A 13,822-nucleotide genomic window follows, 5' to 3' on the forward strand; every position below is an offset into this window, starting at 1 on the left:
GGTATTATTAGGTGAAATAAGACAGAGTCCCTGACATCGTGAGTTTTTAATGTAGTGGGTGACACTGACAAGTAAGCAGAGGAGTGCCACGTAGGGTGGTAGAGAGGAACTATAGGGAGTACTAGAAGACGGGAGTGACTCCTATACCAGGCTGCAGGAGGCATAGGAAATTTTCTGCTGGAGATGACTGACTCCTGAGCTGAATTTTGAAGGATAAGTTGAGTTGATAGTGAATAGTAGGAGGGCATTCCATGCAAAGGACACTATATCCATGGTATAGGGGCAAGAAGAGAGAAAACATGGGTCTATCTGGTAACTGAAAGGCGGTCCCTATTACTGTCTGTTAGTGTGTGAGGTGGAGGAGAAAGTCTAAGCAGGAGAAGTGGGCACAGGTCAAATCTCAGAAGGCTCTGTTAGGGAGCTTGGACTTCACTCTGCTAGTAAGGAGAGTTCAAACCAAAGTTGATCTATTTTAGAGTGTTGCTTATGTATTATATTAATTTCTGAGGTACCAAAAGTAAGATTTTACTCATTTACTTTGTCTGCTTTTTAATAGAGTATGTGAGTACCCACCAGAAGGAGGAGCCCTACTTTGGCCACTGGTGGGCTGGAAGTTAGTCGTCATCCCTGGTGATCCTCAGTAAACCAGCTTTTATACAGCCCTCCCACCCCCCTGAAAATGGTTGGTCTCCAATGCTAAGCCCCTAAATCCCTCCAATCCCTAAGCTGGTGGCTTATTTTACATACCAAAGAAGAAATCGAAGTCACAATGATAGCAAAAGGCAGGACAGAGAACATTTAGAATCCTTTAAAATTGCTTTAAAATGACAAATCTCACCTATGTTGGTAAGGAATTAATTTCTCAGAATTCTAATCTGATTTTAGGAGTCGAACAATATCGCTCTCAAACACTGTTTGTAGAAGTGTACATTGATAATGCTCTTCTGGAGGAAAACTTGGCAATATATATAATGTTTTCTGTCTTTTGAACAGTAACTCCACTTGTAGGAATTTATCCTATGGAAATAATCATGAACTGTTCAAATATCTGACAAAATAAGATTTGTGACTGTGGTTTTATAATGATGAATAATTAGAAAAATTTTGATATACGCTTTTAGAAAATTATTCAAATGAATTATGGTATGTATACACACTAGAATACCATAAAACTATCAAGATGTTGTGACATTAAATGAATAATTTCTATTACAAAATAAGCATAGTGTGATCTTATTTTTGTTAAAAATATATATATGCATAGGAAGAAAATAAGAAGGAAATATATTTCAGAATGGTAAACTTATAAGTGATTTTTATTTGCTTCCTTTTTATGTTTCTATTTTCTAAATTTTTGCCAGTAGGAATGTATAACTTTTGTAATAAGAAAGCAATCATAATAAGAAAACATAACAAGAAAATATGTCATTTATTATGAGGCGGTGTATATATTTATGTAATATAAATTATGATTACTTATATCCTCCCAGCTTTACCAAAACAAGTGGAACAGTCTTGTACATCTATCTAGTAATGGTGCACAAGGTAATTTGAACTCATTATCTTGCTGAGAACAAGGAGAAAAACTGATGAAAATACAAAAATCTCTGCTTTAAGGCACTAGAGAACTGATGAGGTAGTGAAGAACGACCAGGGTAGGATCTAGAGGAGAGTGAGGCACAAAAAGTAAGCTTAGCATTTGGGCCTACTTTCCCACTAGGGGACTTTGCCGTTCTAGACAGGGTAGCTAAGGGGTGTGACCAGGCAGCGAGAGGTTGGTGATTAAGAGTATGAGTGAACCAGGAATAGAGAGGCCCAGCAGGAACTAGACTAGTTTTGAATCGTCTTTAAATTGGATTGAAGTGATTACGGCTTGAAGGTGGAGATAAATGTAAATCCTCTGTGGGGAAGATAATGTCATCCTAGGCCACAGATTAATTCTATAAACAAATGCTCAATTACAATGACTATTACGTAATAAAAGAAAATAAGTAGGCATGTGAGGAGATAAGATGACAGGAATGGAAACTAACAAAACCAATAGGCAACAGAAACAGACCCACAGAAATTCTAGATATAGGAATTACAAGACAAAAACTTTAAAATTATGAGGTTTCACATATTTGTAAGAGATATACCAAAGCATAAAAATACAGAAAAGGTGAAGAAAAAGAGAAAAAAAATTATACATAATATAAGTCCTAGCCAAACATAAAATGTTATAGCTATATATTTTATAACGCTTATAAAAATTACTAGACATGGAGACACTTTGCCTTGATAAAAGATTTAATTCACAGGAAATGCCTATGTTCATAATAGGCAAAAATATATAAAGCAAGAATTGACAAAACTAAAAGATGAAATAGACTAACTCATAATCATAATGGGAAATTTTAATAATAACTTTCAAAATCTAATAGAACCTACAGGTCAAAAATCAGTAAGAATATATAGAGTATTCGAGCAACATTATGCTCACATTTGATTTAATGTATATAAATATATAAATATATATATAATATAAAACAACAAATAACAGCAAAATATAAATTTTTTCCAAGCACATGCAAAATTCTAGATCATATAGAAAATATCAAAAACTTAAAAAAATTTTTTCCCCATGCAATTAAGCTACAAATCAATAACAAAAAGATAACTAGAAACTACAAATATCTGGAAATTAATAAATATAGTTTTTTGGTCCCCTACTTCAAAGAAGAAATGACAACGGAAATTAGAAAATAATTTAAACTAAATATTAATGAAAAATACGTATCAAGCCTTGTGGGATACAGCTAACGCCATGCTGAGAGGGAACTCTCTAGCTTCAAAAGCATGTATTAGAAAAGAAGAAGGGAGACGGCTAGCAACATGGCGGAGGAGCAGGAGACCTGAATTTTGTCTGGTCGCACAAATTCAACTAGATAGTTATCAAACCATTCTGAACACCTATGAACTCAAGAGGAGATCGAAGAAAAGAATAACTGCAACTCTATGAACAGAAGAGCGACCACTTTCTGCAAGGTAGGAGTGAATCTGAGGCGATATATGGGAAGATAGACCGCGGGTGGCGGGGGAGGGAGCCGCTGTCAGCCGGCTACCGGCTAGTGATACAGCAGCGGAGCACAGAATCAGAACTTTTAGAAGTCGGCTCTGGTGACGGATGTCGCTCTGGTGGCTAAGCAGGGGGTGGAACCCTCGCTGGGACAGTGCGGGCTCAGGACTCTCAGGGTCACAGAAAGACTGAGGGCGCCTGAGTGCGGCAGAGCTCACAGGTATTGGAGTGGGGAAGCCGGCTACAGAGTGAGCCGAGGGCTGGGCTCTCAGCTCAGGGTTGCCATAAACCGTGACCCGAGGCACAGTTGGGCTACTGCTCTTTGAGCAGGGACCCAACAGGCGTCAGATCCAGGCAGAGTTCCCTTCCTCCCCCAGGAGGAGTGGCCCGGGTGTCTGCAGCCAGAATCTGCTGGGTTTGGAGACTCCAAACAGGGCCATGTTCCAGAGATAGAAACGCTTGGTCACAGGCTGGGTGAGTTCGGAGTGAGGACGAAGGGCAGGGAGACAGGAGTGATTGACTGCTTTTCTCTAAGGACGCACTGAGGAGTGGGCTCCCCGAACTCTCAGCTCCTCTGGGGCCGGAGATTGGGAGGCCGCCATTTTTATTCTTATCCTCTAAAGCTGCGCAGAAAGCCTTCAGGAAACAAAGCTATCAAAAGCAAACCCAAGCAGATTACTTAGCCTGGCACCTGACAAGGGCAGTGCAATTCCACCTGGGCAAAGACATTTGAAAATCAGTGCAACAGGCCCCTCCCCCAGAAGGTCAGCAAGAACGTCCGGCCAACACCAAGTTTACTGATCAATAAGAACTGCCAAACTCCAGTGCTAGGGGAATGTAGCAAAGAGGATTCATGGCTTTTTCCCCATGATTCTTTAGTCTTTCATAGTTAATTTTTAAAAATTTTCTTTATTTTTTCTTTTTCTATTTTTTTTCTTTTTGAATTTGTCTTCTTTTTCAACCAACTTCTTATCAATTCCTTTAAAAATTTTTTTTTAATTTTCTTTTTTTTATAGTCAGATTCCATCCTTACATTGTATTTACCCTTAATTTTGTATATATATATAAATTTTTCTTTCTCTAAAATTTTGGGACACAGTTTCTTCTAACAGACAAAATACACCCAAAGTCTAGTGTGGGGCTCTTTTCTATTCACCAGTCTGATCATATTCTTTTTTTTTTCTTTCTTTCTTTCTTTTTTTCTTTTCCCCCCAGTTTTGGGTCTCTTCTGATTTGTTTAGTATATATTTTTCTGGGGTTGTTACCCTTTTAGCATTTTGTTCTCTCATTCTATTCTTCTTGGGACAAAAATGACAAAACAGAAAAACTCACCTCAGAAAAAAAGAACAAGAGGCAGTACTGACTGCCAGGGACCTAATCAACATGGACATTAGTAAGATGTCAGAACTAGAGTTCAGAATGATGATTATAAAGATACTAGCTGGGCTTGAAGAAAGCATAGAAGATACTAGAGAATCCCTTTCTGGAGAAATAAATCTAACCACGTCAAAATAAAAAAGGCTATTAATGAGGTGTAATAAAAAATGGAGGCTCTAACTGCTAGGATAAATGAGGCAGAAGAGAGAATTAGTGATATAGAAGACCAAATGATAGAGAATAAAGAAGCTGGGAAAAAGAGAGATAAACAACCACTGGATTATGAAGGGAGAATTCCAGAGATAAGTGATACTATAAAGTGAAACAATATTAGAATAATTGGGAATCCCAGAAGAAGAAGAAAGAGAGAGGGTGGCAGAAGGTATATTGGAGCAAATTATAGCAGAGAACTTCCCTAATTTGGGGAAGGAAATAGGCATCAAAATCCAGAAGGCACAGAGAACCCCCCTCAAAAATCAATAAAAATAGGTCAGTACCCTGACATCTAATAGTAAAGCTTACAAATCTCAGAGACAAAGAGAAAATCCTGAAAGCAGCTGGGGACAAGAGGTCTGTAACCTACAATGGTAGAAACATTAGATTGGCATCAGACCTATCCTGCCAGAGACCTGGCAGGCCAGAAAGGATTGGCATGATATATACAGGGCACTAAACGAGAAAAATATGCAGCCAAGAATACTATATCCAGCTAGTCATTGAAAATAGAAGGAGAGATAAAAAGCTTCCAGGACAAACAGAAACTAAAAGAATTTGCAATCACCAAACCAGCCCTACAAGAAATATTGAAAGGGGGCCTCTAAGCAAACAGAGCCTAAGAGTAACATAGACCAGAAAGGAACAGAGACAATATATATTAGCAGTCACCTTACAGGCAATACAATGGCACTAAATTCATATCTTTCAATAGTTACCCTGAATGTAAATGGGCTAAATGCTCCAATCAAAAGACACAGAGTACTACACTGGATAAAAAAACAAGACCCATCAATATGCTGTCTGCAAGAGACTCATTTTAGACCCAAAGACACCTCCAGATTTAAAGTGAGGCCATGGAAAACCATTTACCATGCTAATGGACATCAAAAGAAAGCTGGGGTGGCAATCCTTATGTCAGACAAATTAGATTTTAAACAAAAGACTGTAATAAGAGACGAGGAAGGGCACTATATCATACTTAAAGAGTCTATCCAATAAGAAGATTTAAAAATTGTAAATATTTATGCCCCTAACATGGGAGCTGCCAGTTATATAAGCCAATTAATAACAAAATCAAAGAAACACATTGACAATAATAATAGTAGGGGACTTTAACACCCCCCTCACTAAAATGGACAGATCATCCAAGCAAAGGATCAACAAGGAAATAAGGGTTTTAAATGACACACTGGACCAGGTAGACTTCACAGATATATTCAGAACATTCCATCCCAAATCAACAGAATACACATTCTTCTCTAGTGCACATGGAACATTCTCCAGAATAGATCACATCCTGGGTCACAAATCAGGTCTCAACTGGTACCAAAAGATTGGGATCATTCCCTGCATATTTTCAGACCACAGTGCTTTGAAACTCGAACTCAGTCACAAGAGGAAGGTTGGAAAGAACTCAAATACATGGAGGCTAAGGAGTAGCCTACCAAAGAATGAGTAGGTCAACCAGGAAATTAAAGAAAAATTTAAAAAATTCATGGAAACAAATGAAAATGAAAACATAATCTTTGAGATCCAGCAAAGGCGGTCCTAAGAGGAAAGTATATAGCAATACAAACTTTTCTCAAGAAATAAGAAAGGTCTCAAATATACAACCTAACCCTACATCTAAAGGAGATGGAGAAAGAACAGTAAATAAAGCCTAAACCCAGCAAGAGAGGAGAAATGATAAAGATCAGAGCAGAAATCAAGGAAATAGAAGCCAAAAGAACAGTAGAACACATCAATGAAACTAGGAGCTGATTCTTTGAAAGAATTAATAAGATCGATACACCCCCTGGCCAGACTTATCAAAAAGAAAAGAGAAAGGACTTAAATAAATAAAATCATGAATGAAAGAGGAGAGATCACAACCAACACCAAAGAAATACAAACAATTATAAGAACATATTATGAGCAACTATATGCCAACAAATTGGACAATCTGGAAGAAATGGATGCATTCCTAAAGATGTATAAACTACCAAAACTAAACCAGGAAGAAATAGAAAACCTGAACAGACCCATAACCAGCAGGGAAATTGAAGCAATAATAAAAAATCTCCCAATAAACAAGAGCCCAGGGCCAGATGGCTTCCCAGGGGAATTCTACCAAACATTTAAAGAAGAATTAATACCTATTCTTCTGAAACTGTTCCAAAAAATAGAAATGGAAGGAAAACTTCCAAACTCATTTTATGAGGCCAGCATTACCTTGATCCCAAAACCGGACAAAGACCCCATGAAAAAGGAGAATTAAGACCAATATCCTTGATGAACATGGAAGCAAAAATTCTCACCAAAATACTAGCCAATAGAATCCAACAGTACATTAAAAGGATTATTCACCACAACCAAGTGGGATTTATTCCTGGGCTGCAGGTTTGGTTCAACATCTACAAATCAATCAATGTGATACACTACATTAATAAAAGAAAGAACAAGAACCATATAATACTCTGAATAGATGCAGAAAAAGCATTTGACAAAAGTATAGCATCCTTTCTTGATTAAAACTCTTCACACACACACAAAAAAAACCTCTTCACAGCACAGGGATAAAGGGTACGTACCTCAATATCATAAAAGCCATCTATGAAAAACCCACAGCAAAGATCATTCTCAATGGGGAAAAACTGAGAGCTTTTTCCCTAAGGTCAGGAACAAGACAGGGATGTCCACTATCACCACTGCTATTCAACATAGTACTAGAAGTCCTACCCTCGGGAATCAGACAACAAAAAGAAATAAAAGGCAACTGAATCAGCAAAGAAGAAGTCAAACTCTCATTCTTTGCAGATGATATGATACTTTATGTGGAAAGCCCAAAAGACTCCACCCCAAAACTGCTAGAACTCATACAGGAATTCGGTAAAGTGGCAGGATATAAAATCAGTGCAGAGTTTCCCGAGTTAAGATGGCGGAGGAGTAGGAGACACCGTTTTCAGCCGGTCCCCTGAGTCGAGTTGGATAGGTACCAGACCAGCCTAAACAACCACGGAACCAGCCTGAGACGCAGGAAGACGCATCTGGATCTCTACAAATGAACATCTCCAGCGCTGAGTATTGAGGTACGAAGCGGGGAGCCATGAAACTGTGCACAGATATCGGAAGATAAACGGAAGGGGGAGGGAGCCGCCGTGTTCGGGCGCCGGGAAGTGGTAGCCACTTGCACGGGAGAGCGGGCGGGGCTCGCGGACGGCACCCGCAAAACAGCAGACTGAGACCGTGAGCCGGGTGCGCGCTCCACCAGGCATCTCGCGGAACACCGGAATCCCGGTGCGCTTACTGGATCCAGACTGAGACCGGGAGATCCGGGAGCGTGCACGGGGCGGCTGGCAGCTGGCGGCATTAGAAACACAAAGGACAGAGACGCGCCGGCCCTGGAAGTGAGGGCTGGGACGCCGGGTGTGGGGCGCACATCCCGGACGCTGCAGGGTTGAGCAGCACCAACAGAAACAGAGTTAAAGTGGCCAGAACATTAGTAGAGAACAGGCCGCAATCCCTCTGTTCTGTGACAGAGGCTGAAATTTGGCCGCTGCTGCTCTGACTCTCAGAAGAGGCACAGCAAACCGCCAGGGAAAGCCGCCAGAGAACAAAAGCCTGGAAATACCGGCTCACAGTGTGCCCATCCCCATCCCCCCTCGCAGGGGACGCCGAGACTCTACCCAAACATGGCTGCCTGAGTATCGGCGCGGCAGGCCCCTCCCCCAGAACACAGAAGGCAGGCTGAAAAATCAAGAAGCCCACAACCCGGGCGCCTGGGTGGCGCAGTCATTGAGCGCCTGCCTTCGGCTTAGGGCGTGATCCCGACGTTCCGGAAAGGAGTCCCTCATCGGGCTCCTCCGCTGGGAGCCTGCTTCTTCCTCTCCCACTCCCCTGCTTCTGTTCCCTCTCTCGCTGGTTGGCTGCTACATAAATAAATAAATAAAATCTTTAAAGAAGAAGCCCACATCCCTAAGATCCCTATAAAACAAGGGGCACGGCCTGGGACCCAGTCAATAATTTGGGCTCTGGAAACCCCGCAACCTCTCTTCATCAGAATGACAAGAAGGAGAAGCCCCCCCCAGCAAACAAAAGACAGTGATTCTGTGGCCTCTGCCACAGAAATAATGGATATGGATGTAACCAAATTATCAGAAATGGAATTCAGAGTAACGATGGTCAAAATGATGAGTAGAATTGAAAAAACTATTAACGAAAAGGTTACTGAGAATATAGAATCCCTAAGGACAGAAATGAGAGCGAATCTGACAGAAATTAAAAATTCTATGAGCCAAATGCAGGCAAAACTAGAGGCTCTGACGGCCAGGGTCGCAGAAGCAGAGGAACGGGTTAGTGAATTGGAGGATGGGTTAATAGAGGAAAAAATGAAAATAGAAGATGGTCTTAAAAAAATCCACGCCCACGAATGTAGGTTACGGGAGATTACTGACTCCATGAAACGATCCAATGTTAGAATCATCGGCATCCCCGAGGGGGTGGAGAAAAACAGAGGTCTAGAAGAGATATTTGAACAAATTGTAGCTGAAAACTTCCCTAATCTAGCAAGGGAAACAAACATTCGTGTCCAAGAGGCAGAGAGGACCCCTCCCAAGCTCAACCATGACAAACCTACGCCACGTCACGTCATAGTGCAATTCGCAAATATTAGATCCAAGGATACAGTATTGAAAGCGGCCAGGGCAAAGAAATTTCTCACGTACCAAGGCAAAAGCATCAGAATTACGTCAGACCTGTCTACACAGACCTGGAATGAGAGAAAGGGTTGGGGGAGCATATTTAAAGCTCTTTCAGAGAAAAACATGCAGCCAAGGATCCTTTATCCAGCAAGGCTCTCATTCAGAATTGATGGAGAAATAAAGACATTTCAGAATCGCCAGTCACTAACCAATTTTGTAACCATGAAACCAGCCCTACAGGAGATATTACGGGGGGTTCTATAAAAGTAAAAAGGCCCCAAGAGTGATACAGAACAGAAAGTCACAGCCAATACAAACAAAGACTTTACTGGCAACATGGCAACATTAAAATCATATCTCTCAGTAATCAGTCTAAATGTAAATGGTTTGAACCATCCCATAAAGCGCCACAGGGTTGCAGATTGGATAAAAAGAAATGACCCATCCATTTGCTGTCTACAAGAGACTCATTTCAAACCCAAAGATGCATTCAGACTGAGAGTAAGGGGATGGAGTACCATCTTTCATGCAAATGGACCTCAAAAGAAAGCTGGGGTAGCAATTCTCATATCAGATAAATTGGATTTTAAACTACAGACTATAGTTAGAGATGCAGAAGGGCACTATATTATTCTTACGGGAAGTATTCAACAAGTGGATATGACAATTATAAATATATATGCCCCCAACAGGGGAGCAGCAAGATACACAAGCCAACTCTTAACCAGAATAAAGAGACATATAAATAAAAATACATTAATAGTAGGGGACCTCAACACTCCACTATCAGAAATAGACAGAACACCCTGGCAAAAACTAAGCAAAGAATCAAAGGCTTTGAATGCCATACTCGACGAGTTGGACCTCATAGATATATATAGAACACTACACCCCAGAACCAAAGAATACTCATTCTATTCTAATGCCCATGGAACATTCTCAAGAATAGACCATGTTCTGGGACACAAAACAGGTCTCAGCCGATACCAAAAGATTGAAATTATCCCCTGCATATTCTCAGACCACAACGCTCTGAAATTGGAACTCAACCACAAGGAAAAATTTGGAAGAAACTCAAACACTTGGAGACTAAGAACCATCCTGCTCAGGAATGACTCAATAAACCAGGAAATCAAAAATCAAATTAAACAATTTATGGAGACCAATGAGAATGAAAATACAACAGTCCAAAACCTATGGGATACTGCAAAGGCAGTCCTAAGGGGGAAATACATAGCCATCCAAGCCTCACTCAAAAGAATAGAAAAATCTAAAATGCAGTTTTTATATTCTCACCTCAAGAAGCTGGAACAGCAACAGAGGGACAGGCCTAATCCACGCACGAGGAAGCAGTTGACCAAAATTAGAGCTGAAATCAATCAAGCAGAAACCGAAGTACAGTAGAGCAGATCAACAGGACTAGAAGCTGGTTCTTGGAGAGAATCAATAAAATTGACAGACCACTGGCAAGACTTATCCAAAAGAAAAGAGAAAGGACCCAGATTATTAAAATTATGAATGAAAAAGGAGAGGTCACGACGAGCACCATTGAAATTGGAAGGATTATTAGAAATTTTTATCAACAGCTATATGCCAATAAACTAAGCAATCTGGAAGAGATGGAATCCTTCCTGGAAACCTATAAACTACCAAGATTGAAACCGGAAGAAATTGATTCCTTAAACAGGCCAATTAATTATGAAGAAATTGAGTCAGTGATAAACAACCTTCCAAATAACAAAACTCCAGGCCCGGACGGTTTTCCTGGGGAATTCTACCAAACATTCAAAGAAGAAATAATACCTATTCTCCTAAAGCTATTTCAAAAAATAGAAACAGAAGGAAAGCTACCAAACTCATTCTATGAGGCCAATATTACCTTGATCCCCAAACCAGGCAAAGACCCCATCAAAAAGGAGAATTACAGACCGATTTCCCTAATGAATATGGACGCCAAAATCCTCAACAAGATACTTGCTAATAGAATCCAACAGTACATTAAAAGGATTATCCATCACGATCAAGTGGGATTCATACCTGGGATGCAAGCGTGGTTCAATATTCGCAAATCAATCAGCGTGATACATCATATCAACAAGAAAAGACTCAGGAACCATATGATCCTCTCAATCGATGCCGAAAAAGCATTTGACAAAATACAGCATCCTTTCCTGATTAAAACCCTTCAGAGTGTAGGGATAGAAGGTACATTTCTCAATCTCATAAAAGCCATCTATGAAAAGCCTACTGCAAATATTATTCTCAATGGGGAAAAGCTGGAAGCCTTTCCCTTAAGATCAGGAACTCGACAAGGATGCCCACTCTCGCCACTATTATTCAACATAGTACTAGAAGTCCTTGCAACAGCAATCAGACGACAAAAAGGGATCAAAGGTATTCAAATTGGCAAAGAAGAAGTCAAAATGTCTCTCTTTGCAGATGACATGATACTCTATATGGAAAACCCAAAAGAAGCCACTCCCAAACTATTAGAAGTTATAGAGCAATTCAGTAACGTGGCAGGATACAAAATAAATGCTCAGAAATCAGTTGCATTTCTATACACGAATAACGAGACTGAAGAAAGAGAAATTAGGGAATCCATCCCATTTCCAATAGCACCAAAAACCATACGTTACCTTGGAATTAACTTAACCAGAGACATAAAGGACCTATATTCTAGAAACTATAAATCACTCTTAAAAGACATTGAGGAAGACATAAAAAGATGGAAAGATATTCCATGCTCATGGATCGGAAGAATTAACATAGTTAAAATGTCCATGCTACCCAGAGCAATCTACACTTTCAATGCTATCCCGATCAAAATACCAAGGACATTTTTCAAAGAACTGGAACAAACAGTCCTTAAATTTGTATGGAAACAGAAAAGGCCCCGAATCTCCAAGGAACTGTTGAAAAGGAAAAACAAAGCTGGGGGCATCACAATGCCAGATTTCGAGCTGTACTACAAAGCTGTGATCACAAAGACAGCATGGTACTGGCACAAAAACAGACACATAGACCAATGGAACAGAATAGAGAGCCCAGAAATGGACCCTCGGCTCTTTGGGCAACTAATATTTGATAAAGCAGGAAAAAACATCCGGTGGGAAAAAGACAGTCTCTTCAATAAATGGTGCTGGGAAAATTGGACAGCTACATGCAAGAGAATGAAACTTGACCACTATCTCACACCATACACAAAAATAAACTCCAAATGGATGAAAGACCTCGATGTGAGACAGGAATCCATCAAAATTCTAGAGGAGAACATAGGCAGCAACCTCTCCGACATCAGCCAAAGCAACCTTTTTCATGACACATCCCCAAAGGCAAGAGAAACAAAAGATAAAATGAATTTATGGGACTTCATCAAGATTAAAAGTTTCTGCACATCCAAGGAAACAGTCAGAAAAACTAAGAGGCAGCCCACGGAATGGGAGAATATATTTGCAAATGACACTACAGATAAAGGACTGGTATCCAAGATCTACAAAGAACTTCTCAAACTCAATACACGAGAAACAAATAAACAAATCAAAAAATGGGCAGAAGATATGAACAGACACTTTTCCAATGAAGACATACAAATGGCTAACAGACACATGAAAAAATGTTCAAAATCATTAGCCATCAAGGAAATTCAAATCAAAACCACACTGAGATACCACCTTACGCCAGTTAGAATGGCAAAAATAGACAAGGCAAGAAACAACAATTGTTGGAGAGGATGTGGAGAAAGGGGATCCCTCCTACATTGTTGGTGGGAATGCAAGTTGGTACAGCCACTCTGGAAAACAGTGTGGAGGGCCCTTAAAAAGTTAAAAATTGAGCTACCCTATGATCCAGCCATTGCACTACTGGGTATTTACCCCAAAGATACAGACGTAGTGAAGAGAAGGGCCATATGCACCCCAATGTTCATAGCAGCAATGTCCACAATAGCTAAATCGTGGAAGGAGCCAAGATGCCCTTCAACAGATGACTGGATTAAGAAGTTGTGGTCCATATATACATGGAATATTACTCAGCTATCAGAAAGAACGAGTTCTCAACATTTGCTACAACATGGACAGCACTGGAGGAGATAATGCTAAGTGAAATAAGTCAAGCAGAGAAAGACAACTATCATATGATTTCTCTCATCTATGGAACATAAGAACTAGGATGATCGGTAGGGGAAGAAAGGGATAAAGAAAGGGGGGGTAATCAGAAGGGGGACTGAAACATGAGAGACTATGGACTATGAGAAACAAACTGAGGACTTCAGAGGTGGGGGAATGGGATAGACCGGTGATGGGTAGTAAGGAGGGCACGTATTGCATGGTGCACTGGGTGTTATACACAACTAATGAATCATCGAGCCTTACATCGGAAACCGGGGATGTACTGTATGGTGACTAACATAATATAATAAAAAATCATTTAAAAAAAAATAAAATAAAATCAGTGCAGAGAAATCAGTTGCATTTCTATACACCAACAATAA

The 13,822-nt window shown here is 40.1% G+C and overlaps 1 long non-coding RNA gene across 8 annotated transcripts in view; it reads left to right on the forward strand.

Annotated features, from left to right (window-relative positions):
• The first annotated feature begins 2,838 nt into the window (after window positions 1–2,838).
• The window catches only part of LOC130543452 (uncharacterized), a 327,812-nt gene continuing 316,828 nt past the window's right edge, over window positions 2,839–13,822 (forward strand). For 4 of the 8 annotated variants that reach the window (XR_008958815.1, XR_008958819.1, XR_008958818.1 and 1 more), the window contains exon 1: window positions 2,866–3,027. This is a non-coding gene — a long non-coding RNA (uncharacterized LOC130543452). Of the gene's footprint in view, window positions 3,028–13,822 lie in introns of all 8 variants that reach the window. The other 4 variants (XR_008958816.1, XR_008958817.1, XR_008958821.1 and 1 more) reach the window with 3 other exon arrangements.

The sequence above is a fragment of the Ursus arctos genome, unplaced genomic scaffold (genome assembly GCF_023065955.2).
Source record: "Ursus arctos isolate Adak ecotype North America unplaced genomic scaffold, UrsArc2.0 scaffold_12, whole genome shotgun sequence".
NCBI lineage: Eukaryota > Metazoa > Chordata > Mammalia > Carnivora > Ursidae > Ursus > Ursus arctos.